Here is a 26601-nt window from a genome sequence, read left to right on the forward strand (position 1 = left end):
ACAGAGAGAAAGGTCTTCCTTTGCCGTTGGATCACCCTCCAATGGCCGCCGCTGCAGCCGGCGCACCGCGCTGATCCGATGGCAGGAGCCAGGAGCCAGGTGCTTTTCCTGGTCTCCCATGGGGTGCAGGGCCCAAGCACCTGGGCCATCCTCCACTGCACTCCCTGGCCATAGCAGAGAGCTGGCCTGGAAGAGGGGCAACCGGGACAGAATCCGGCGCCCCGACCGGGACTAGAACCCGGTGTGCCGGCGCCGCAAGGTGGAGGATTAGCCTATTGAGCCACGGCGCCGGCTAGAGACAAATTTCTTAAGATGGTCAGGATAGCTCAGCTAAGACCATATGATCTGAAGAGAGGAGTTTGTTTTTCATTTCAAGCACATTGGGGAACACTGGCTTGTTTAAAACAAAGGAAAGGCCCATTCCAGTTTACTCTGTGAGAAGGGAATTACAGCAGGACAAGAATGAATGGGGAATTGTAGATAGGAGATTGTAATTTTTAAAGGAATAGTGGTGGATTAGGCAAGATGATTGTTGGGAGACAGAAATACTTATGTGATTGTGAATTGTATATGTCAGCTTGATGGGGCTAAGGGATACTGAGATAGCTGGCAAGGCATGCTGATTCTCAGGCCTTCAGACTCAGATGGAATGACACCACTGGCTTTCTCCAGCTTACATATGACAGACGACAGTGAGGTTCCATGCATACATAATTGCAGAGCCAGTTTCTAAAATGAATCTATTTCTCTCTCTCTTAGTCTCTATCACTTTATGCCTGTATCTATCTATATCTATATCTGTATCTCTCTATATATATTGTGGATGTTTCTACTCATTCAGTTTCTCTGGAGAACCCTAATACAACTTGGATTCATGTAGCATATCTGGAGCATCACCATAAAATTGTTGATATAGTAAGATGTGAACTTGCATATAGTGCTAAGTGAAAGTATTTTGTGATTTGAAAGCATTGTATGAAGCATTAGCATTGCCCAATTTGGTAGTCAATAGTGAAGGTGAAGGTTTTGAGTTTGGAAGTGGCATGAAAGCAGCGTGTGAGTGAGTTAGTATGACATAGCCTATAGCATGAATAGAATGGACAGAACCTAGGGGAGTGAGCAACAGTCAGCCCACATGCTACTCAGCTTGACTGTGCACATGAATTGCCTAGCGATCTTGTGAAAATGCAGATTTTTATTTTGTATGGCCAGTATGAGACCCAAGATTCTGCTTTTGTAAAAAGCTCTCAACTGATGGCAAGGCTGCTGATCTTCTGGTGACACCTGCAGTAGAGGATAATTCAACTGATAGTTTAGGAGGGCATGAGCTGGGTGGAAGTATGAATGTAGAAGAGGAGATTTTTCTAGTATAGTGGAGGTACAGATTGAAGAAAAAAGGGAAATTATGAAAAAATTAAGTTTCACTCAAGGTGATCAAGAAATCATGGTGTCAGGGCCATAGTTGTGGTACAGTGAGCTTAGCTTCTGCCTACAACCCTGGTATCCCATATCAGAGTGTGGGTTTGAGTCATGGCTGCTCCACTTCTGATCCAGTTCCCAACTGATAAGCCTGGGAAAACAGAACAAGATGGCCCAAGTACTTAGGCCCCTGCTACCTATGTGGGATATCTAGATGGAGCTCCAAGACTCCTGGTTTTGGCTTGGACCAGCCCTGGTCATTGTGGTCATTTGGGGAGTGAACCAGAGGATGGAAAATCTCAATCCTTCTTTCTCTCTCTCTCTCATTCTTTCTCTCTGCCTTTCAAATAAATAAACATATTTTTTTAAAAAGGAAATCATGGTGGCAATAATAAAGACACTGAGATCAAGTGGAGGTTTGGGGAAAGAATTTTCCAGTTCTAATTATTTTTTTCTTGTGATGCAGCTTGGGGTTTGACTTGGGTGCTTGTGGTGGGAAAACCCCATGATATATTCGATCTTACCTGGTGGGATGAAGTGTCAAGGTTTCTATTTCTTCTTCCTGTGTCTGCTGATTGTTAGAACACAGAGAATGCATGTCTTTAAAGATTCCCAAAGGGCAGAAGGACTGCAAACCTCATTCCAAGTAATGTGGTTGGAATTTGAACTACTAAATCATCTTGGAAGTCAAGAAAGTCTGCATTTTCATTGTCTCTGTGTGTTTACTCCAGAGCGTGCTTGAAGATCAATCCCTATCCTTATCTCCTACATATTACACACTGTTGGCTTAGGCTATTAACAGCATACACCCCAAGGACTAGTACAATCTGTGAAGCACAATAGTCCACATTGTTGAACATTTATTATGTGCCAAGCACTGGGCAAAGAATTTTATGGCTATTATTTTATTGAAAGCTCACAATTCCAGGAGGAAGGCACTATTAATATCTCTCTACCCACCTCCCCAAAGACCACCTATCCCTGTATTATAGTCAAGGGGCTTGAGGTTTTACAAGTTCAGTGGTTCATCAAGACTCTACAGTAGAATGGGATTCAGATGGCTTAACTGAGTCATTCTTTCAACACGTAGACCCAGGGACTTTCAACAAGTAGACGCCAGCAGCCTCTCTCTTAACCGTTTCTTTAAAGTGTCCTCTGATTGCTTACCTGGAGTTAAAACAGGATATCTGGCCCAGTAGCTGGTCTGACTGGGCTATTCTCTATGATCTGTGGGACCTTCATCAAAGCCCTGGAATTCTCTGGGCCAAACATTTTTTGATGAGAATAGCCATCCCAGCCAGCCCCAGCCATCTGCATCAGTAAAGACTGACGCTGGACAGCCCTCAGAGATTCTGGGCCGTGTGGCTTGGTGAAGGGCAGGTTACCAGTGCTTTGAAAAAGTATCCAAAGGATCCCAGTGGACAGCCAAGGTGCAGCTCCTGGATGACCATCACTCCTTAAAGAGGTTTCACATCTTTCAGCAGCTTTGCCCTGCAGATCTCTGCAGGACGTGGGCATTTTGTCTCTCCTAATCACCAGAACCAGCTGGTATGGTGGCTTTTATTTTGGCCATGCAGCCTCTGTGGTCTGAAACATTAGGCAATAGGGACGTCTGATATGATCATAAGAATCCCAGATTTTACAGGTAAAAAATATGAATGTGGAAAGAAGCTTCATGTGGGATTTTTTTTTAGAGAAACTGCTTCTCCAGAACGGCCCTCTGAGGAGCCCAGAGTAGCCCCAGTACTCTGTGTGCTGAGAGATAACTCGGAGTTGAGAAATGTACTCGAGGCTAGCAGGATCCGCCTTGATTTGGCCAGGGAAGTGTGGTCACTGAATGTCTGAGATATTACACAGTCACATGGAAGCAAGGCATGAGTGCTGCATGGAAATTATTTCATCCCGTCGCTCAGGGTATCAACTAGCATTCCGAGCCTCTGGGACCGGGTCCTCCTTTGGGGTGTGTGCAACAGCAGCTGGTGCCCCACTCCCTGGAGGTGGCATCGCAACCAGGAACCCTTGCCCGAGGATTTTGCTTCTGGCCAGTCCCCCGCCCCCTCACATATTATGCCCGAGAGTTTTATTTCAAGATAATTCAGTTGTTAAGAACTGGGTGTGCATCTAAGTTGTCCCAGTGGAGTCAAGCCTGGGAGGATTCCCTTTTGATCCCCACCTTCTGGTCCTGAACTGCTGAACCCAGGGCTGTTTGCCTTTCCACGGCAGGATGACATCAGCGAGGAGGCAGTTCCTCAGCGGGGGGAGCCAAGTCTTCAGACACCATCTCGGAAGTAGGACAAGTACATTTTGTTTCTGCGATTCAACCCAGAGAACTGCTCGCTCCCCGGAGCGTGTGCCAAATGTGTTTGCGCAACCTCAGCAGCCGCTTCCAAAGTGCGGTTCAAGAGTTTGCCAAGGATTTCATTTCTTTGGAGAAATAGGCTTACATGGATGGCATGGCTGGTGTTGACCAGACGATGCCAAATGTGAGCTGGGGGCTCAAACACCAGAAAGGGTTAGTGCCATAGGAGACAGTCTCCCAGGCTAGTCCAGACATGCGACACTGCAGCTGTACTGTCCCCAGATGGAACACACAGCCGTGGAGAACATTGAGATCCAGCTGACCAGGGCATACTGCCATCTTGTTTTGGCCAGGGGCGAGTTCATGCAGTGGATTAGAGTAAGAAAAGCTACCAATTTGGCCACAGCTCCTAACATTTGCTCTGCATTCTTGAATTCTCCTCGTTAAAGAGAATTTCCTTGCAAGTCTCTACACCCCAGGCAACTGGACAAGAACACACACACACACACACACACACACGATTACACATGCACACACCCACACATCCACAGAGAGACTTAAAACTTTTAGGTGAAACTTGTTTATTGCATATGTCTCACGTAAACATGCTTCCACTAGAAGAAAACAAGAACTATAAAAACACATGTGCACATACAAGTGATCAGCATTTTAAAGGCTCATATTGGTGTCTTTCAAAGGCCAATCTGATAATAAGAGCTTATGCTTTCCCATGTTTTATGGTTTATAGAACAATTTCACATGTCTCATCTGATCAGCTCAATAACTTTGTAAAATATGTATTAGTTTCCTCTCCATTTTAACAGCAAGGAAGTAAAAGATCAAAGAGGTTAAGCAACTTACTCAAAATTATATAGCAATTAAGTTCTGGAATCAGTATAAAAAGATGTGGGTCATCCGTACCCCACCTCTCTCCTGTGCTTGCTGTCTCATTTTAGGAAGACTGAAGAGCAGGAGGTGCACGACTCCTCTATTTCTAGGCCTAGATGCCGGGGCCTGAGGCCTCACAGTGTGGTTGAAGGACCAGCAGCAACACCCACTTAATATGGGGCTCTTTCAGACATGGATGGGTGGGCGTTTGGTACAGTGGTGAAGTGGCCTGTCGGGATGCCTCCATCCCAGATTAAAGTGCCTGTGTTTCAGTCTCGGTTCCACTTCTGGTTCCAGCTTCCTGCAAATGTGCATCCTGGGAAGCAGCAGGTGATGGTCCAAGTCCTTGGGGCTCTGCCACCCACATGCGAGGTCCAGACTGAGTTTTGGCTTTAGCTTGGCCCAGCCCTTGCTCTTGTGGGTGGGCATTTGGGGAGTGAGCCTGTGGAAGGGAGATTTCACTCCTCCGTCTCTGTCTCTTTTTCTTTGACTTTCAAATTTAAAAAAATCAGCCAAAAATGCAGATGCCCAGGCCCACCCCTGACTTTCTGAATCCTAATCTGCATTTTAATTGGGATTTTGTCAGGTGATTCGCGTGTACGTGCTGGAGGAGAAGGCTAGGATTTCTGTCTTATTTCTGCCAAATCAGGAGGGCTGAGCACCGGAGTTGCATAATCTAGGGAATTAAAAAACAGCTCATGCCAGGGGCCCATGCCTGTAATTCTGTCTGTAGGATGAGAGCCAGATCAACAGGCTCGAACTCCCCCAGGTGGTTTTCCCACAGGCCAGGTTTGAGAGCCGCGGCAGAGATCACCCCTGAGCTCTCTTCCCGCTTTTCCCAAGTCTGTAAACCTTCACCACGGGAATGCACCTATATGACAAGGCTATTTCAGATGCAATTAACAGGTATGTTTATTGTGGTAATAAAAGCAAAAATCTTGAAAACTGCAAACATACGTGGGACCTTAAAAAATGAACGGAGCATTCATATTATGAAATAACTACGTGCAGCTTTCAGAAGTTTTTGCAGCAAAATAAACTTCTTTTTTCATTTTCCATGAACTTTCTGAAACACCCTCATGTCTGTTTTGTCCCATCCCATGCTTCATGGATATTTCAGGATTCATAAACATTTTATATTGAACCCAACCTTTTTCTTTCTGCCCAGAGACTTTAAAAGGCACCTGTAAGTGTGCCAGCTGCTCTGTGTGGTAACTTGCCAATGGGATGATGTATTTTATTCCCTCACTGTTCCCATGAAAAAGAAGTTAAACGGTCCAGAAAGAGGCCCTGGATCCCCATTTTTAACTGGGGGGCGGGGGCTGTGAGCTGCACAAAAAGCATGGTGCAGCCCTGAAGGCCCTAGGGTGAGCAGGAATGGCATGCACAGCTTACTTTTCAGGTAATGGCTCCAGTGCCCCATAGGACTGGCAGAACAGGCCAGCACATTGCCAATGCCACCAAGAGTGTGAGGTCCAGGCAAGAGCCAGATCCCAGGAGAAGCCTGGCTGTTTCTGGGCCAGCGTTGAGAGCCTTAAAGGCAGTATTGTGTTCATTGAACCTCTTTAAAAAAAAAAAAAAAAAAAAGGGAAAACCCAAACAAATCCCACATGTTCCTGTGTGTCCAGAGTCATGCTGTAATATTTGGGAATGCGTTCACTCTCCTGTTGAGCCATCTGCTTGAGATATCAAGAGAAAATTCATTAGGGAGAGATTAAGCTGGGTCAGGCGAGGACAGCTGTGCAGCCGAGGTCCCTGAGCCAGCCGCGAGTGCAGGAGCTCGTAATTCTAGATGTCCTGTATTCCCCTGCTTCTTAGATATGCGGTGACGACGCCAGGGACCCACGCATATTTGCTGAATTTTGCAAAGCCGTCTAGAAATTGCTGGGGGGGGTGGGGTGGGGAGTTTGAAAGCCTGGCCCCCTGGTGTAAGGCAAGCCTAGGCACTTGTGTTTTCCTCTGACGTCTGTGCTTGTCAAGCCTTGCGTGGACATGTAGGGACACGTGCTTCATCTGGTGCCACACTTAGAAGCTGGGCAGCTGTTGCCATTCCTGGCTGCCGGACTTGTGGCGGGTCACGTCCCACTTTGCTAACTGCCTTCCCCCACCCCTTCACTATCGGTTTCAAGGCTTAGCAGCTGCATGGCTAATTATTTTATTTTCTTCTCCCAACACTTCTTGGATTCCTTTCACCGCCTCCCTCCTGTCTCTTCCTGGCCCATATACTCAGAGCATAATCCAATTCCCATGGCTATATCTCCCACTCTCCCTCCCAAGCGGAGGAGTCCAGAGCAAGGGGAGAGAGAGGGGGTAGAGCTACTCTGGGAGCTGGGGCTGGACACAGGAAAGGCTCTGGGCTCTTGGCATCTGGAGTCTTCAGTACTTACCCTGTGAATCGGCCGTCCCATGACCACTGTGTGACAAGGCAATGTCATCGTCCAGCTGACACAGAAGCGGCCAAGGTTTGGAAGGGCTGGATCTCCCCGTAGGTCAGTGAGTGACAAAATACAGGCAGTGCGGTGTGACAGCTCTGGACACAAGCCAGTGGTTGTCACTCCTGCTACCCCTTAGAATCTTCTGAGATATTTCTTTTTCTTTCTAGAAGCATTTCTGATTGATTTTTAATTGACAAGCAGTAACTTTATATTTATGGAGTTCAAAGTGATATTTTGATAGAGGAGTACAGTGTGGAATGATGAAATCGGAGCAACTGGCGTATCGATCACCTCAAATACTGATAATGCTTTTGACATCCAGATTCCTGGGTCCCACTTCCAGAATTCTGACCAAACTGGATGGGGTTGATGCCCAAGTGTAGGGATTTATTCACAAGCTGTGGACTTGGTAGGAGGTTCTGCTCTTCTGTTTTTCTTGGATAGGGGTCTAGTTAGTGTCAAGTCCCCAAATCCCTACCTCCAGATGGTGGGCACGGTATTTCCCAGGGACAAGGAATCTCATGTTTGCTGATGCAGTGGGAGAAGACAAATGTGAATGATGGTTTTGCCGCTGCCTGCACATGCAATGGCTTATTAGCTGCTAACCAAGTGTTGCCTGACAGTGCTCCCGGAGGGCCTGGCTGAAATGAAGAAGGTGGAGGACTTCCACTCATTTGTAATTACACATTAGCGCCACTCAAGTGCTGCTCACCCCTAGCGCTCTCCTCACCGAGTGTCTCCCAGGCCAGCCTCCGTGCCTGGGGGGCAAACTCTCCTTTGCTGATTCAATTATGCTGTGTCCATGGCTGATGGCTTTTAGATTTGCCTAATTCTTTTGCAGGGGAGTGCCTCTGGAAGCCTCTGGAATGAGTACCATTTGCATATCTGTCTTAATTACCGTTTCCTTAAGGAGAAAATGGAACTCTGTTGTCTGCACACAACTGGGCTGGTACAGTAGGCTGTGGGGACAGGGAGCTGGAGAGCTCCTGCCAGCTTCCAATGCCCCTGCCAAACTGACTTTTTTTTTAAAGATTTTATTTATTTATTTGAGAGGTAGAGTTACAGACAGTGAGAGGGAGAGACAGAGAGAAAGGTCTTCATTGGTTCATTTCCCACATGGCTGCAATGGCCGGAGCTGCGCCGATCTGAAGACAGGAGCCAGGTGCATCTTCCCAGTCTCCCATGCGGGTGCAGGGGCCCAAACACTTGGGCCATATTCTACTGATTTCCCAGACCATAACAGAGCTAGATTGGAAGAGGGGCAGATGGGACTAGAATCGGCGCCCATCAAACTGACTTCTAAGACGTCCACACACCTGTCCCTTCCTGCTCTGATTGGAAGCCACACGTGCTCTTGGTTCAATCATGCATCCTTAAACATCTTCCCCAACAATGGTGATAGAGGAAAAGACATTTTTAAAGAGGCACTGTTAGGCCGGCGCCGCAGCTCACTAGGCTAATCCTCCGCCTTGCAGTGCCGGCACACCGGGTTCTAGTCCCAGTCGGGGCGCCGAATTCTGTCCCGGTTGCCCCTCTTCCAGGCCAGCTCTCTGCTGTGGCCAGAGAGTGCAGTGGAGGATGGCCCAAGTGCTTGGGCCCTGCACCCTATGGGAGACCAGGAGAAGCACCTGGCTCCTGCCATCGGATCAGTGTGGTGTGCTGGCCGCAGCGCGCCGGCCACGGCGGCCATTGGAGGGTGAACCAACGGCAAAAGGAAGACCTTTCTCTCTGTCTCTCTCTCTCTCTCTCTCTCTCTCCACTCTGCTGTCAAAAAAAAAAAAAAAAAAAGAGGCACTGTTACAGTAGCTGCTACCTCTGCTAATGAGGTTTCCCCACAAAGAACCTGGAATATCAGGGTTCTAAGGGACTCCAAATATCATCTAGGTTGGAGTCACGGATTCGGCTGTTTATATAGTCCTGTCTACTGGAACCTCGTGTGACAATGGTTCTATATCTACGTTCAATTTGGTGGCCGCTGGCTGCATATGGGTATTGAACACTGGAAACTGGCTAGCATGACCGTGAAACTGAATTCTAAAGTTAATTTCATTAAATTGCATTTAGATTGAAGCAGCCCGCATGACTAGTGGTTACTGAAGGGACATAGCAGGTGTATGGAGCCAGGTAAGGCAGCCATGTAGGCGGTGACTGGGCCAAGGTTAGCCCTCAACACGTGGCAGGAACTTGTGACTGCCGAAGGGACTGCTGTGCTCCACTCCAGCAATAGTGGCCATGTGGGAATGTGGGCTCAGGGGTGAGATGTTCTGATTGTTCAAGAGAAGACAACAAGCCAGATTTGCACTTGAAACCTGTTGAGTTTTTAGTTTAAATTCTAAAATGTATTTATTTGAAAAACAGAATTATAGAGAGGGAGAGGGAGAAACACAGAGAGATGTTCCATCTGCTGATTCATTCCCCAAATGCCTGAAATGGCTGGGGCTGGGCCAGGCTGAAGCCAGAAGCCTGGAACTCAATCCAGGTCTCCCACATGAGTGGCAGGGGCCCAGGCATTTGGGCCATCTTCTACTTTTCCAGGCCCACCAGTAGTGAGCTGGATTGGAAACGGAGCAGCCAGGACTGGAACTGGTATTCATAAGGGATGCTGGTGTCAAGTTTTTACAATTTTGGTTAACATGTAATACTTGTACATTTTTATGGGTATGTTGCAGTGTTTCAACATATTTAGATGGAGGAAATCTCCCAAGCTTTAAATGTTGGAAACTGTTCACAATGTTTAAATCACTTGTGCTTTTGGTCCAACTCCTTCACGTTACTAAAGAGGAAATTAAGACTCAGAGAAACCTCATGCTTTCTCCAAGGCTGTGAAGCAAGTGGGTGAACCAGACTGCCTCACTCAGTGTCCTGGGTCTACCCTTCTTCTCTTGATCAGGATCCATTTAGTTCTATCTACAGATGACACTCAACTTACCATGGGGGTTGTGTCCCAATAAGCCCATTGTGAGTTAAAGTGTCACTAGGTTGAAAGCACCCCTCCCTGCAGGCCACCCTGCAGGGCTGCCCAGCACACTGCGGTGCAAGGGTGGTTCCTCCTGTCAGCGTGGGGATCTGTGCTTGCTGCTGCTGCCTCACAGATTCTGAGAGAGGATTTTACTGCATTTCAGCGGCCTAGGAAAAGATCCAGGTTCAAAATTCTAAGTAGAGTTTTTACTGAGTGCTTAGCACTTTTGCACCATCATAGAGGATAACAATCCTAAGTCAAATCATCATAAATTGGAGACTGTCTATTTTCTTGTTCTAGACGGTACCTAGTTTATCCTCCACACATTTTCATTTTGTCAGATTGAACATGTGACCTTGTGCATTCCTCTTATTCTTCCAGGCACCGATAACATCCCCAAGCATCAGAAATACCCCCATGTGAGAAGAAAGGGGATCTTTGCCTCTTGGATTTGAGCATTCAGATGCAGTTTGTCTAGAGAGCTGGAATCTCTTTGAAGTCTCCTATTTTATCTTAAAAAGAATACCCCATGCAAACTTGGCATTCTACTCTTTAATATATTTGTGCTTATTTAATATTTAGACAAAAGCCTTCAAATATTCAAGTAAAGCTGATGTTTCAAAGAGAAGCAGCGGTTTTATCTGTGGTTTCATGAATCATCTGGCCCACAGCATACCCCATAGCCCAGTTGGAAAAGCGCTGAGGCAGGGCAAGCCACTTCCGTGGTCAGTTCAAATTGCTCTGCCATTCTAGTGCACCATTATTTAGCAGGTAGAAGGGAAACTTCTAGATCGGGGACATCAGGATTTCTAAGTCTTTTCCAGGAAGATGTGAGTCATTTGGTCTTTGATCCTGTCCCATATTTAAGATATTTCCAGGCCATTGAGTGAGAGAGAGAGAGAGAGAGAGAAAGTAGATAGCATAACCAGGAACAAAGAGAGCTCACTCCATCACTGGCTGTCCCAATGCCGTTGTTTTACAAGATTGCTTTTGTCCTGAAAGGGAAGCACACATGAGGTGTCATGGAAGTGACAAGAAGGGAATCTGTCTTGCAGGGGAGATGGGACAATGGCCTTCCTTCAGTCTCCCGCAACACCCTCTCCAGGCACGTCAGGGCAGGGAATGTTGGGTTGCAGATGCCGGTGTGTGGATGTATACCTTGCAGAGATAACGTCCCCTAAAAGAAGCACAACTCTCACAAAGAGAAGCCACAGGCTTTTAGTCTGGGTTGCATTTTGTTGCTCTGTGGCCTCTTATTACACGTACTTTTCTCTGTATTTTGCTTTGTCCTCTCCCAAACTCAAAGGTTTTTGAATCTTTTGGAGCAGGTAGAGGAAAGTTCGAGGAGGTTCACAGTGAGTTTGTAGCCCACCATGGCCTAATATAGTTAGTAGAAGAAGAGCAGCAGAAACGTATCCTGAGCATTTTTTTTTTATTTAGATGAGAGATTTGGAAAATTTGGGACGCTTTCTGTTTGCTGTCTTCCTTCTAGTGACTGTGGAAGTGCAGGAATCCCAATCCCTGAGTGGGATTGGTCCCACAATGAGCTTGGGCTGTCCTGCACGAATCTTTGGGTTCCTTTTGTTTTCTTTGTACAGTTTGCTTTGTTTTTTTGTAAATCTTGAATTAGCCAGATGACATCACAGTTTTAGCTATTACTCTCCCAATTTTATCTCCTGAAAACATCACTCCCATATTTTCAATTGCCTACTAGATGCATCCTCCCTATTGAGATGCTGTCAGCCTCTCAAACTTAAAATTTATTGATGAGCTTTATCATCTATTTCTGCAAACCTGCTCTGTACCCCACACATTCCCTCTCGGAGAGCAGTGAAATAAATGACTCATTCAGCTTCTCCAGTTAGAGAGCTCTCCATTATCTTTGATTTCCCTTCTTCCTCTCCTACCACATTCAATTAGTTGCCAACCTTGTCAACTTTCTTCTCCTAAACTTGGCAGCCCTCCCATTGTTCTGATTTGATTCATGTCATTATCATGTCCTGTCTAGACGATTCCTATGGCCTCTACGCTACTTTTCCCCTGACCTTTATCTTCTCTCATCTCTGGGGGGCAGTTTTAATACTGTCCTCCTGAAATCTCTCTCTCCCTAAATTGGCATAGCTGGCTCCAGCTTCAAATTCCCTGTTGACCCTTATTGTTTCAGGATGAGGTTTAAATTCTATGTAAAGGTTGCAGGATTTCTCTCTCACTGACTCTGATCTAACCGTTCATCTCAAACGTCTGCCAGTTTTCATCTACATAGACAGCAGTCAGGGCACACAGAACTCATCTCTGCTCCTCCAGCCCTGCCCATTCTTTTCTTAATTTTTTTTTTTCCATTGGTTCACCCCCCAAATGGTCGCTACGGCCAGTGCTGCGCCCATCTGAAGCCAGGAGCCAGGTACTTCTCCTGGTTTCTCATGCGGGTGCAGGGCCCAAGCACTTGGGCCATCCTCCACTGCACTCCCGGGCCACAGCAGAGAGCTGGCCTGGAAGAGGAGCAACCAGGACAGAATCCAGCGCCTCAACCGGGACTAGAACCCAGGGTGCTGGTGCCACAGGCAGAGGATTAGCCTAGTGAACCGCGGCGTCGGCCCATCCCTGCCCATTCTGTCATGCATCGGGTTTGCTACACACAGTATGCCCCCTCCCTGTGCTCTGGGGTGTTCTTTCTACTTATTTCCTGCTTATCTTTCAAGCCCCACCTCAAATGCCAACTCCTTTAAAACTCTCTGTAGCTCCTCCAGTCGCAATGAGCTGTTCTGTCTCTTGTAGCCTCCAACTCCTTGCCCTCAGATCTTTCACAGCAATGCTTTGCCACATGGGTTAATAATTTATCTGTATGTTCCCTTGATGATGAGATTCTAAAGGCACACACCGTGTCCGTCTCTGTGTTGTCCGCAGGGCCTAGCACACTGCTGAGCACCAGGTAATGTTGGCCACATTTGTCCAAACACCAGTCCTGCTGGTCCCAGTGGCCAGTTTTGAACTGCATAAAGGGAGAGATCGTGTTTCGTATCTTTGGGTCATCAGTGCCAGCATATACTAAGCGCCCTCTAAACATGCTGATCATGAAACCTCTCTGTGCCTTGGTTTTGTGGCCTTGGTGAGTTACAAATCACTGTTGCAAATCCAGGCTTCTGAGACCACTGATCCATGGTGAAGGCCATACTTCTTGTGTTCATTTTGTATCTACTGAAAATCGTGGTAGCGACCATGTACTAAGGGCCTGTGATGTGTCAAGTTCTGCATTAAAAATTACTTCACCCGACTATCATTTCTTTAAAGGCAGCTATGATTCAGCTGAGGTCTATCATCAGAAAAACCCTGGAATTTATTTAAAGTTACCTTGTGCACATCTGAAAGACTCAAATTATTGTTTAAGCCCCTCAGACATTACACCACTAATCCTTTTCTAATGATCTCATCTTAAGAAACAGCACTGGCAGGGGGACTGTTGGGCCCCCTTCCCCTCATAACGACATAATGAGCAGATTTGGGTATTTACATAATAACTCAGAATGATTTCAGGGCATTTTAGGCAAAATATACAACCATTTAGACTGCTGTCATTGCACTTATCTCATCACTCTTGGAAATTAAATGGAGATGGAAATGGAGAAAAGCAAAATTGTGGGAGTTTCTGGGTGTGCTGCACTTGGTTTAGCTCCTTAAATGCTCTAGGCTTGCAGCAAAGTGCCACAATTAGGAAATTCAGTTCATAGAAAATGCAAGCATTAAAGCTTTGAGCAACCTATCAGAAACTGAAGTGAGGTAGAAGCTGCTGGATCCCAACGATCCTTCTGAAAATGGTGATGTTCTCAGCACTGAGAGAACTCGTGCAGCTCCCCATTTCTGACTCACTGCTATTTTCTTCCTCTCTGTTTTATTTTCTCTTCACATGTTGGACATTATTGTTGCCATTTAGGACCTTAACATTTTTACGTGCACATGTATTATTTTCCTTGCTACTTACTTCTCCTAGGGAATCATTTCTGAGATCATTTTCTCCTTTCTGAAATTCAGCCTTTTTTTTTTTTTTTAAATCTTTTATTTAATGAATATAAATTTCCAAAGTACGACTCATGTGTTACAATGGCTTCCCCCCCCATACCGTCCCTCCCACCCACAACCCTCCCCTTTCCCACTCCCTCTCCCCTTCCATTCACATCAAGATTCTTTTTCGATTATCTTAATATACAGAAGATCAGCTTAGTATACCTTAAGTAAGTATTTCAACAGTTTGCTCCCACACAGAAACATAAAGTGTGAAATTCAGCCTTTAGAAGCTGCTTACCCATGTTTGTTGGTAAGAGTCTTTAGGGTTTTCTTATTTACGAATATGTTCATTTACCCTCATATTTGAAAGAGAATGCTGCTGTGTGGATAGGCATGGCCTGCCTGTAGTTGCTGTCTGCGGGCCAGCTGTTGGGCTGATGTTCTCAGTAGAAGGCTGTCTTTGAGTCTGGGAGCTGCTTCTGTATCCCTGTGGATTCTGCAGTCCCACTGGGACGTGTCTGGGTGGGATTCCCTTGGGAGCACTGGTGTCCCCTGGGCTGTGTGACTCACAGGAGCACGGTCACGAGTCCGCTCTGGGAAGTCTCCAGCCTCATCGTGCACCCCCCTCTCCGTCCCCTCCGTTGTCTCCTTCCTGCTTCCTTTGGAGATAAGAACTTCCCCCTCCACCCCTCCTGCCTCATAATCTCTTTCCCATTTTCCATCTCTTTGCTGCCTGTTACACACTTTTGTTCGTTTCTTCAGGTTGATCTTGAAGTCACCAATTTTCTCTTCAGTTCTGACTAGTTACTTTACCTTTTGTTTCTCAAATTTCTCACCCCTCTTTTCATCAAAATCTGTCTGAGTACACATGACAATCTCTTATTTCTCTACCAACTTTTGGATACAATCTTTCTTGAGGCTTTGAAATATCAAGTGTACAACATATTATGGTTAACTATAAGCAGATCTCTAGAAGGTTTTCATCTTGCTGCCTTCCATTTTTTGAACATGTTAAACAAGCAAATATTTTGTATTCCCCTCCAATAATCCTGTTTTCTGTGTTCTTACTGGTCTGATTTTTGCCAGTTGTTGTTTCTATTGCTATATTGCTACTTCTTTTTTTTTTTTTTTTTTTTTGACAGGCAGAGTGGACAGTGAGAGAGAGACACAGAGAGAAAGGTCTTCCTTTTCCGTTGGTTCACCCCCCAAATGGCTGCCACGGCCGGCGCGTTGCGCTGATCCGAAGCCAGGAGCCAGGTGCTTCTCCTGGGGGCATCTGGGGAGTGAACCAGAAATGGGAGGTCATACTTTCTCCCCTTCTTTCTCTCCTCTGTCTTTCCGCCTCTCAAACAAGTAAGTTTTGAGTTTTGTTTTGTTTTGTTTTGACAGGCAGAGTTAGACAGTGAGAGAGAGACACAGAGAGAAAGGTCTTCCTTTTCCGTTGGTTCACCCCCCAAATGGCTGCCACGGCCGGCGCATTGCGCTGATCCGAAGCCAGGAGCCAGGTGCTTCTCCTGGTCTCCCATGTGGGTGCAGGGCCCAAGTACTTGGGCCATCCTCCACTAACCTTCTGGGCCACAGCAGAGAGCTGGACTGGAAGAGGGGCAACTGGGACAGAATCCGGCGCCCCGACTGGGACTAGAACCTAGTGTGCCGGCGCCGCAAGGCGGAGGATTAGCCTAGTGAGCCGCAGCGCCGGCCTCTATTGCCACTTCTTATGATAGCTTCTTTTCCTTCATGTTTTGGGATCTCTTTCTGTCTATCTGTCTCAACACCTATTATTTAGAACTCTTTAAAAACTTATTTGTGGCCAGTGCCGCGGCTCGCTAGGCTAATCCTCCGCCTGCAGCGCCTGCACCCCGGGTTCTAGTCCTGGTTGGGGCGCCGGATTCTGTCCCGGTTGCCTCTCTTCCATGCCAGCTCTCTGCTGTGGCCCAGAAGGGCAGTGGAGGATGGTCCAGGTGCTTGGACCCTGCACCCGCATGGGAGACCAGGAGAAGCACCTGGCTCCTGGCTTCGGATCAGCGCAATGCGCCGGCCATGGCAGCCATTTGGGGGGTGAACCAACGGAAAAGGAAGACCTTTCTCTCTGTGTCTCTCTCTCACTGTCTAACTCTGCCTGTCAAAACAAAACAAAACAAAACAAAACTCAAAACTTACTTGTTTGAGAGGCGGAAAGACAGAGGAGAGAAAGAAGGGGAGAAAGTATGACCTCCCATTTCTGGTTCACTCCCCAGATGCCCACAACTGTCAGGGCTGGGTCAGAGCCTGAGCCAGGATCCGGGATGCCAACACAAACCAGGATCCCTGCTTGGGTGACAGGAACCTACTTACTTGAATCATTACTGCTGCCTCTCAGGAATTCTGCATCAGCAGGATCAAGGAGCTGGAGCCCAGAATCAAGCCCAAGTACTGTGATGTGGAACTCAGTTATCTTATACTGACATCTTTTCTATGGCACTAAATATCCAGTTCAGTTACTTGGAACTTCACTGCAGGAATGCTCTGAGACCTGGGTGGAAGTTGTCTCTTCTTTAACTGAATTTTTGGTTTACATTTTTGCAGTAAATTCTAGACCCAAGCTCTTACCATCTGATAGTTATATATTCTCTGAGGCTATTTTTTTCCCTCCATCAAGAGCCAGGGTAAGACAAATTATCCTGCTCTCTCAATCAGATAGTTTTGATTTTTTTGAGTTTACTTATTGAGAGTGTTTCCCAATTGAGGGCTTTTTTGGAGGGGAAGGGAGGACAGGATTTGATCTGACTTCTCTCTAGCCCAGGCATAGTTTCCTGTCTTGCAGGCATTCAGCATGTTAGGAGTCCAGGATCTGGGTACTCAGAAGTCTGCAGGCAGCACAGGCCAATGGCTGCTCTAACTGCGGTTTACCTCCTTGAATTCAAGCCTTCTTATTGGTTCTAGCCTCTCAGAGCTGTCTTACTTTAGCTAGCTACACCATATATTTCAAAACATTTTAAATTTTTTAGTGTTTTAGTTATCTCTGATTAGCCCTATTTCCAGAAGCAAAAGTCTCAAGGATGAATCCTGCAACCTTTGATCAATACAGTAATTATCCTTCCTGCTTAAAAGCCAAGAAATACATTCACCAACATGATAAGTGATTTAAAAAAAAATCATCAGTGTCTATACTGGATTCCCAGGCCAGGATCTTGGTTATCATCTTCACTGATGGCAATAGTCTTTCTACTAGCTCACACACCAATGATCCTCCAAAGTCTAATGACAAACTCGCCTACTATTCTTTAAGAAAAGAGAATGAATTAGACAGGAAGCAGTGTTCACTTTGCAGAATCCAGCAACATACCTACGTCTGCACTCATCTTCACTGGCCCACTTTCTGTTCTGTCCTAGGTCTGCCCTTTGTTCCCATGCTTCGGTTCCTGGCCTTCTTCCTTGTGATCATTCATTTCATTTGGTGTCTCAGCAGTTCCCCCATTTCTATTGGCTTATTACTATTATCACTAGTGTATCCACTTAAAAATAATCCTTGGCTGTGGCCCCTATATCATCCTCCAGGTGCTACTCCGTTTGTCTCCTGCTCTTTATAGCAACTCATTGAAAGTGTTGTTTCAAGCATGATCTCACATCCTCTCACTAACCCACATGACTTGCTTCCCATCGGCTATGGTTTGACTATGAGTTGACCCCTGAACTCATGCAGACATTTAAACCCCAAAGTCATGAGTTAATGGTAATATGAAGGTAGAAACAATCCAATTATGATGTTTGGGAGGTGGATCTAATGAGAAATCTTTAGGTCATTGGGGTATGCAGTTGGAATGAAGTTCTCACAAGATGATTGTTATAAAAGCCTGGGTTTGATCCCAACCTCTCTCTAACTCCTAATTATCTATGTGACCTCTACACATGCCCTGCTGTAGCCATCTGGAGCCTTTACTAGATGCCCAACCAATGGAGCTGCCTGATCTTGGATTTGAACCTCCAAAACAATGAACTAGATAGACCTCTTTATAAAGTTAAGTTGCCTCTGGTACTTTGTCATAGTAATGAAAAGCTGACAAATACACCAGTGTCTTCCAGTTGCTCATGTAAGCATTACCTTTGTGTTGTTAGAGTTTATGATCAGGAACAAGTGTGTAGCCTTGTAGTTAAGATGCCTACATAACACATCAGAGTGCTTGAGTTCAATTCCTGGCTCTGACTCCCAACAACAACTTCCTAGTAATGCAGACCCTGGGAGGTAGCAGTGATGGTCAAGTAGTTGGGCCTCTATCACTCACTCAAGAGACCTGGATTGAGTTTCTGGCTCCTAGCCCTGGCCAGAGCCCTGAACCTACCATTGCTGGCATTTGAGGAGTAAGCCAGTAGATAGGAATGCCCTCTGATTCTCAGCTGAAAACCAACCAACCAACCAACGAAACAATTGAACGAAAACCCCTGATGATCACTAGTCTACTTTTGTTGTTGTTGTTCTACTTGACCTCCCACAGCATTTAGTACTACTAACCACTTTCTTTTCTCTTGAAATGCTTTTCTATTTGGACTTGTATGATACCACATTCTGCTGATTTTCTTCCTCCCACAAAGCCTTCTATGTTCTTAAGTACTTCAAGTTCTGGAGTGTCTGCAATCCTGTACTGGGCCCTGTATCTGTTCTTCATTTGCGTGGGCTGTCCCAGGGGATGGTGAAATCCCAAGGCTTTAAATACTAAGGATCAGCAATGGCTTTCGAATCTGTATCTTCAGCTCTAACCCGCACCAGAGCCTCCACTGTACATTCAGCACCTGAAATCGTGTCAGGCACATAGGATGGAAGAATGAGTGATGATTAAATAACCTTCAGACCCTCAAACAGATCATCTTGAGAACTCAAAGTATGTAACCCAAAGTGCTTCTTCTAATTTGGCCAAATGTTTGTGCATTTGGGAGTGCACCTGATACCTGCTAGCATCTTCAAAGATTTACTGTCAAAAACTCATGAATTCTTGGCATTCCTTAGAAGAAAAAAGCTCAGTGTAAGCTTATGTAAAACTTGACAACTGATGGGTCCAACCCACTGTTTCTTCTGTATCCAGTGTTTTATAACACAATGAAGCACTTAGAATTGGAGAGATTCATAGGCCTTGGGGCAATAGACAGTGGAGCACTGGGGATCAAATATTCAAAATCTCAGAAAGAGTTTTTTTCACAGAATGGAAAAGTGTGTGTTTCTGTGGTTATGTGTGTATGTATGTGAGCCTGTGCATGTACTTGTGTGTACCTGTACCTAGGTGTGTGCATGTGTGTGAGTGTGTCTCTGTGTGTAGGTATATAAGTGTGTATACATGCATGCTTCAGGGGACAGGTGCTGGCACAGAGTTGGGGCTGGGGAAGCACTGGTGCCACACCAGCAGGAAGGGCAGGGAAGGTCAACTTCCTTGTAGGATGAAACCTGCCCACTGTCATTTCTGCCAGGAAGGGCACAGATTGGCTCAGATACACAATCAGTCCCAGGAAATGCAAGGTAACTATTGATACCTCATGTGTGTTTTAGCCCAAGGCATTCTCAGGGAGAGTTCTGCAGAGGTTCCTACCAGGCCTCAGGCTAATTTGAATTCTGGCTAATAATGATCTGGAGGAAGGTGTTGCCATTCCACTAATGACTCTGAGTCACACCCACACTGAGGGCTTAAATCATGAGCATGGACTGAGAAAGAATGCACATTGTATGAACTTTATATCACCACTGTAACCCATTGCCAAAGTTTAGTGGTTTAAAACACTATGGATTTATGACCTCACCGTTCTGTAGGTCCGAAGTCTGACAAGGGTCTCACGTGGCTAAGTCAGGTGCTGGCTGGGCTGTGTTCCTTTGTGGGGGCTCCTGCAGAGAATCCCTTTCCAGCTCTTACAGATCTCTGTTGGCCCTTGCACTTGGCCTGCTACAGCTCACAACCAGCAAGCAGACATGAAGCCCTGCTTACCCTGCTGTGTCTTTCCAGTTCTCTGAAGCTGGGAAAGGATTTTCCCCTTTGAAGGACCATTGTCAAGACATTGGGTACACCTGTGTAAAACCTGGCCTTGTCCCCAAATCAAGGTCCTTGACCTCAGTTACACCTGCAAAGTCTCCTCTGCCATGTAAGGTGACATATTCGCAGGTTCTGGGGGTCAGGATGTGGATGTCTTTGCAGGGTGGCCACATTACTGTGCCAATGATTCATGTAGAGGTTACATACTCGGGCTCAGTACAACTCCATCCCTGGAGTGGAAATGAGTCCAAAAGGGAAAATGGCTGATCTGAGTTGCTTGATTCAGCAGGCCAGGCGCACGTAAGCCCTGGGGATATGCTGGGAGCCAAACAAGAGACACAGTTCAACTGTGAGCAGGAAGCCAACTGAATAGGTGCCCTCTTGGGCCTGGCCCAGGGAACCCATTTAGGAGAAAAGTCAGGGCCTTAGAAGTCCGTGGCTATTAACTCTAATGCTCACACTTAGTTGACAATCAAAAGTGAGACAAACATGTCTTAAGTAATAATTAGTTTTTTGGACAGGGTGTCTCTGAAGGAGACTTCTGGTAATGAATGCACCTGTTAATGGTAGGAGGAACTTAAAATATAATGTTAAGAGTCTAATGAGAAGCAATCAGCTAAAATAAAGTTGAGTTTCCATCAGAAATTTAAAAATGAAACTACTGAGACTGGGACTGTCTGGGAAGCAGAATTATGGCCCCCAGAGGTGGTCAAGTACTAGTGCCTAGAACCTGGGGGTACATCACTTTGTATTTTGGAAATATGTGCAATAGAATATTATGCCATATACATGGCAAATGGGACTTTGTCAGTGTGATCCAGTCTGGGACTTTGAGATGCTGAGAGTGTCCTGGCTGATCTTTGTAAAAGGAAGAGGGAAACAGAAGAGATGAGAATCAGAGAGATGGCCGTGTCAGAAAGACTTGGTTTGAATATAGAGGAAGGGACGAGAGGAAAGAACCAGAACTGGGGAAGGCCAGGGGCTCTGGAAGTTGGGGAGGGCAAGAAACAGGTTCTTCCCTGGCATCTTGAGAACGAACGCAGCCCTGCCCTCACCTGGATTTTCACCCTAGGACGCCTATTTTGGACTGTGACCTATGGACTGCACAGTATCTGTATTGCTTGGAGAAACCAGATGTGTGGTCATCGGTTACAGTAACAATAGAAACTGATAAGAGAAAAGGTGGGACTTTATGGGTCTGCTTCCTGCCATGTGGCCCCAGGTTGAATGGAGACCTTCAAAGTCTGACTGAACTAGTGAATGAATAGGTAAATAAATGCAAAAACTATGGGGCCCACCCCCAGGACACTTAAAATGGTGCCACTAAATATAAATGATGCCATTTAACTCGATTTTTCTCTTTTATGAACTTCTTTGATTAGGGCATAGAATGCCTTCAGAACACACACACACACACACACACACACTGTCTCTCGGTAGTACACCCACAGACACACACATGCACACAACAGCCTTGGACTTCTAAAGGACAGGGGCAACTCCATCCCCATCCCCGCAGCACACACACACCCCTCTGGTGTTCTTAAATGAAGCCTGGGTGGGAGAAAAGGAAATGCTCTCTGGTTTGGGGTCCAGCACTGGTGGGAAGGATGACCCCTAGCAACTCCAGTGTTACAACCGGGCTGTGAAATGTTCTGAATCATCTGACCTTGGACTCCTGGTTCAGGCTAATTAAGCCTCTTCCACTGCACAGTGTCCTGGTTTGCAACTGTGGTTGTGCAACCATTTAAATTGTGCACCTTTGCTCCAGGGAGCTGATTTGCTGTTTCTCTTTTGTTTCCTTGGAAGGACTCAGGCACAAGTGGGCTGTCTCCTTTTAGAACAGTGAGAAAGTAATGGACTTGGTGCTCTCATGGGGTGTCTGGACTTGTGGCTGTGGAAGGAACTGTTTTTGGAGGTGAGGTGTGAGCTAACGCTAGTCAGTGCTACCACCCAGAGAATCTCCTCTATACCTCAAGTTTTCTTTCCTGTCTTGGGAGTGTTTGCCTACACATTCACTGGCGTGGATGTAGGAGAGAAGCCTGCTGAGAGCTGTGTCTGAAAAGGGACAATGTGGGTACAAGTCACTGGGAGAAAATCTGTGACAGATATTGTGCTCCTAGCATGAGTGTGGGAGGAAGAGGGCTGGCTGTGTTTTAAACCTTATTCTATTAGACGTTTCTTAATCATGGAGCTGCTTGAATTACAGGCCTCCCTGGATGTGATGATGTTACCTTTAAATCACGAATGGATCATCTTTAGGGGTGAAAAATCAAGAATGCTCAGAATTTGAGTATGTGTCTATCTCACTGTTTGGTCTCACATTTTTACAACCTCTGTTTTTGCAATGGTATCAGGAATTTACTCAATTTTAGAGTGCTTGTCCCATTATCTATCTAAGGGGGTGGACATCTCAGAAAAGAGGGCTATGCTTTCATTTTGAACAGGTTGCTTAGCTCCTACGCCTCAGTTTCTTCTCTGTAATGCGGTGCCAAGGGCAGGAGTTTGGCCTAGTGGTTAAGATCCTGCATCCTGTATAAGAGTACTTGGGTCCAGTTCTTGAATTCTAGCTTCCTGATGATATACACCATTGGAGGCAACAGGTGATGGCTCAAATGACTGGATTCCTGCCATCCATGTGGAAAACCTAGGTTGTGTTCCTGGTTCCCAGTGTTTGCTTAGTCCAGTCATGGCTGTTGCAGCCATTTAAAGAGTGAACCACTGGATGGAAAAGTCTGTCTGTCCCTCTGCCTCTCAAGTAACAACAACATCAACCACATGATGATAATAATACCAGGCAAAAACAATTTGGGGGAGTTAAATGAATAGTATGTAAAGTACTCAGTATCACGCCCTGAGGCAGGGAAGCTTACCTCTTGCTCAGTTGTAATTAATTTCTCCAACCTGCTCTTTCCTGCCTTGGGTTAATCCTGCTGATTCCTTCTGGATCTTGGTAGCACATGGCATGCCAGTTAGGGTGAAATACCATTTCTCTTTATTTCCTCCTGACAGGGGTGGATTTTCCCAACTTAGTTTTGGCTGTAGTAGGCACTCGGTAAATGCTAGTTGAAATAAAATGTCATTTCTTATATGAATGGAGATTCTTCTCACAGTTTATTGGTACTGCAAGTCACACAAAGGCGGGGTCCACCCCTGCCCTGCTCACTGGGGTATTCCCAGGGCAGTGTTTGATAGATGCTGTAGGTGCTTTTCCATCATTAACATCAAGTCTCCCGCGTCATCTCCAACTACTTTCTCCCATTCTAGATGTGTAATTTAGCCCTGTAGATTGTGCCTCTAAATGTTCTCCAGCTCTTCTCCTTTACACACTAACTGCTGCTTTAATTCAGAGTTGGTTATTGTCTATCTGTAGTGATATCAAACCATTTTGCCTGGCCTCCCTGCTTCCATTATTATCCTTTCCATTCTCTAGCCTACTTTTCAAAAATATTCCCTGTTCCCATCACATCCTACATAGATGCACAAGCATGTACAGACACAAACACACATATACATTCCTTAGCCTAGAAATAAAGTCTTTCATAATGTTTTCTGAATCTAACTCTTAAGACATGATCCCCTGCCATTTCCTGTAGTTAAATGTATCCCTTACAATTCTATTAACATTCCATGTCTTTCTATCCTTGTGAACTTCCTTGTGTCATTCCCTTTTCCTGAATACTGTTACTCAGTGCTCAGTTTTAATGCCAACTTCTCTTGCCCAGAGGCAGAGGGATTGAAATGTTAAGAGTTGAAAGGGTCTGTCAAACCTTCCACTTCTGCCTCCTCATTGTATATGTGGGGAAACTGAAGCCTAGGAAGATTAATAGTAAAGCCCAAACTAAACTAAAGATCTCATGGCTTTTCATTCACTACTCTGTCCATGTGGCAACTCCCTTCATTCACTTCCAATAGCTCTTCTTAAGATCCTTTTTACATTCCATTTTACTTTATGATTTCTTTTAATTGTCTGGATTTATAGCTCAGTGGGCAAGGACTATGCTTTAACCATCTTTGTATATCCATAGCACTCAGCAAAGGCTGACACGTAGTAGGTACTTTTGTGTGCACTAAGCACAAGGAATGGGGTTGATGGATGGATGGATGGATGAATGAATGGATGGGTGGACAGGTGGATGAATGAGTGGATGGTTGAGTAGATGAGTGCTTGGAAAGATGACTGGAAGGATGTGTGAATGAATCATCGGATAATTATTAATGTAGCAGTTCTCTAGGAAAGGTTCAGGTGTGCTAATACTCCCATAGCAGACCACGTCTGCAAATATATGTGCCTTACAGCAGAGCTAAACTCACAGCTGTTGGTGTAGCTTGCTCATTTTTGATGTGATGAGGAAAGGATGATGGCAGGGGGTTGAATGAGTACTATACCCCTCCAGGTGTGTATAATAATAATAACATAGTTGTTTATCTGCTCTAGAGTCTATGTATTCTATCTATATTTCATATTTAATCCTCACAGCAACTTTATGAAGCAAGTGTTCCTATTATTCTGTAGCCAGTTAATGATGTTTTATTTAAAGAAATTGCAGAGTTCAGACTTGAACCCAGGTTGTACAGACTGAGAATCCCAAGGTGGTACCTACTACATGAAGCTAGGAAATATAAGGGTGGCAGTTGGCTGAAAGGCCTCAGAAATCTGAGCTGCTGTGTCTGAACCCAGTCAGGCCACTCATTTCCTGAGTGGGCAAATTTGTTAATTTGACTTCTCAGTTTACTTTATGGTTTAATGGAAGTAACAGAATCTTCTTCATAGGAGTGCTGTGAAAATTAATGACTGTATATAAAGTGCTTCAAGATAAAGATTCTCAGATCAAAGGAGCTGGAGGGAAGGAGTTCTGAGTACCATTAGGAATGCAGGAGGGCCTGCAGCTCATTCTGTTTCCACGGGCTGGTTTGTGAGTGGGCAATGTGGTTGCAGAAAACTCAGCTTCAGATCAGTTTCCATTGAAGAGTTCTGGCAAGTAGAATCTGGTAAATAATTTCTACTTCCAATTTTCACATGTTTACGGAGCATTATTTTGGCACTATATTATTTTAAAGGAGAAGTGCTATGAATTAATAATGGTGGTAATTAAATACCGCTGGGGAACCAGGGGGAAAAGTACACCGCTGCCTTGACCTCTGAATCAGCCTCACTTCTCCACTGAATAACTTAGTGTGGTGAATTCTTTTCCTCAATCATTTTGCACTTGGCCACAGACATGGCAGAGAATGGAAAAAGAGCTCTGTCAGTCACCATGGCACCTAATCTTCCCTTGCCTCCAGATGGGAGTGTCTTGGCATGGTTTATATAAATAGGATTCCTGTTCTTGCATTTGCTCACGCTTCATCAGGACCACCACACAAACGTCCCTGGGCCTCTGCTATGCCAAGCAGATGCTCCTGTAGGTTGACATATACTTTCTCATCTGTTCATTCATGTATCAAAGGCTTATAGAGTATTAGCTGTGTGCTAGGCACCATTCTAAAACTAGGGATACAACAGGTGGGATTCCTACCTCGTGAAGAGACAGGTGAATAATTAAACTGTTCCAGAGGGTGACAAGAGTGACGAGGAAAGAACAGTTAGGAAACATGGGAAAACAGCATGTCCACCAGGTAAAGTCAATGAAATCATCCAAGGATGTGATTTTTTTTTTTAAAAGATTTATTTATTTATTTGAGAGGCAGATTTACAGACAGAAAAAGGGAGATACAGAGAGTGAGGACAAGGATGTGATTTTAAGCTGGGTCTGAAAGATAAGTATGAGTAAACAGGGTTTGCAGTGGCCAGTTCTTGTGATAAGTGTGTGGGATCTGGAGACAAATGAGATTAAGATACAGCTCTGATTGGGCCACTCTGGTCAGGGAGTTGGACAGACACTGCAGCAGCAACAGGACGGAGCAAGAGGTGCTGTCAAAGAGGTGCGAATGAAGAGGAGCTCCACCTGGGACGTCTCCAAGGGAGCTGACTGAGAGTCTGACCCAGATGGCAAGGTGGGGAAGGGCACATCTTCAGTGAAGGCCCAGCTTGCAGATACAACCCTTTGGGAAATGACAAATTGCTTTTCAAATCTTGAGTGTAGGGACACTTAGGGGAGTAATGGGAGTCAGATCAGGAAGGGCCTTGTGCATTATGCTAAGGAATTTGACTGTGATGAGGAATGGAATTGAGGAAGAAACCGACAAGATAGGAAACAGCTGTGTGAAGAACCAGGCAAGACAGTTCCAGGTAGGCCAAACAGCAAGTACAAAACCTCTGTCGGGGAAGGCAGCTTTGCTTCTACTAGAACCATTCACAATAAATGGCCCCAGTCCTTGTGCCCCTGCACTGGTGGGAGACCCAGGGAAGCTCCTGGCTCCTGGCTTCTGATGGGCGCAGCTCTGACCATTGCAGCCAACTGGGGAGTGAACCAGTGGATGGAAGACCTTTCTCTCTCTCTCTGCTCTCCTCTCTCTGTGTAACTCTGACTTTCAAATAAATAAATAAATCTTAAAAAAAAAAAAAAACAAACCAAGGAACCATCACATATCCAGTGCAACTGGTCTGTGTGTGCAGGGGGCAGGGCAATGTGGGATGCTCGGAGAGTATGGTGTGTCCTGGATGGTCTG

General features: G+C 45.6%; 1 protein-coding gene across 5 annotated transcripts in view; it reads left to right on the plus strand.

Annotated features, from left to right (window-relative positions):
- The window catches only part of LOC127487179 (uncharacterized), a 274077-nt gene that overhangs the window by 218895 nt on the left and 28581 nt on the right, over nt 1-26601 (plus strand). The window contains exon 1 of one of the 5 annotated variants that reach the window (XR_007913720.3): nt 21803-21907. The exons of the other annotated variants lie outside the window; for them this stretch is intronic. The gene's annotated coding sequence lies outside the window, so the exon portion shown is untranslated. Of the gene's footprint in view, nt 1-21802; nt 21908-26601 lie in introns of those variants that run through there. 5 annotated transcript variants of the gene reach the window in all.

Source organism: Oryctolagus cuniculus, chromosome 9 (genome assembly GCF_051225735.1).
Source record: "Oryctolagus cuniculus isolate XC-2025 breed Fujian yellow rabbit chromosome 9, ASM5122573v1, whole genome shotgun sequence".
Classification (NCBI taxonomy): domain Eukaryota; kingdom Metazoa; phylum Chordata; class Mammalia; order Lagomorpha; family Leporidae; genus Oryctolagus; species Oryctolagus cuniculus.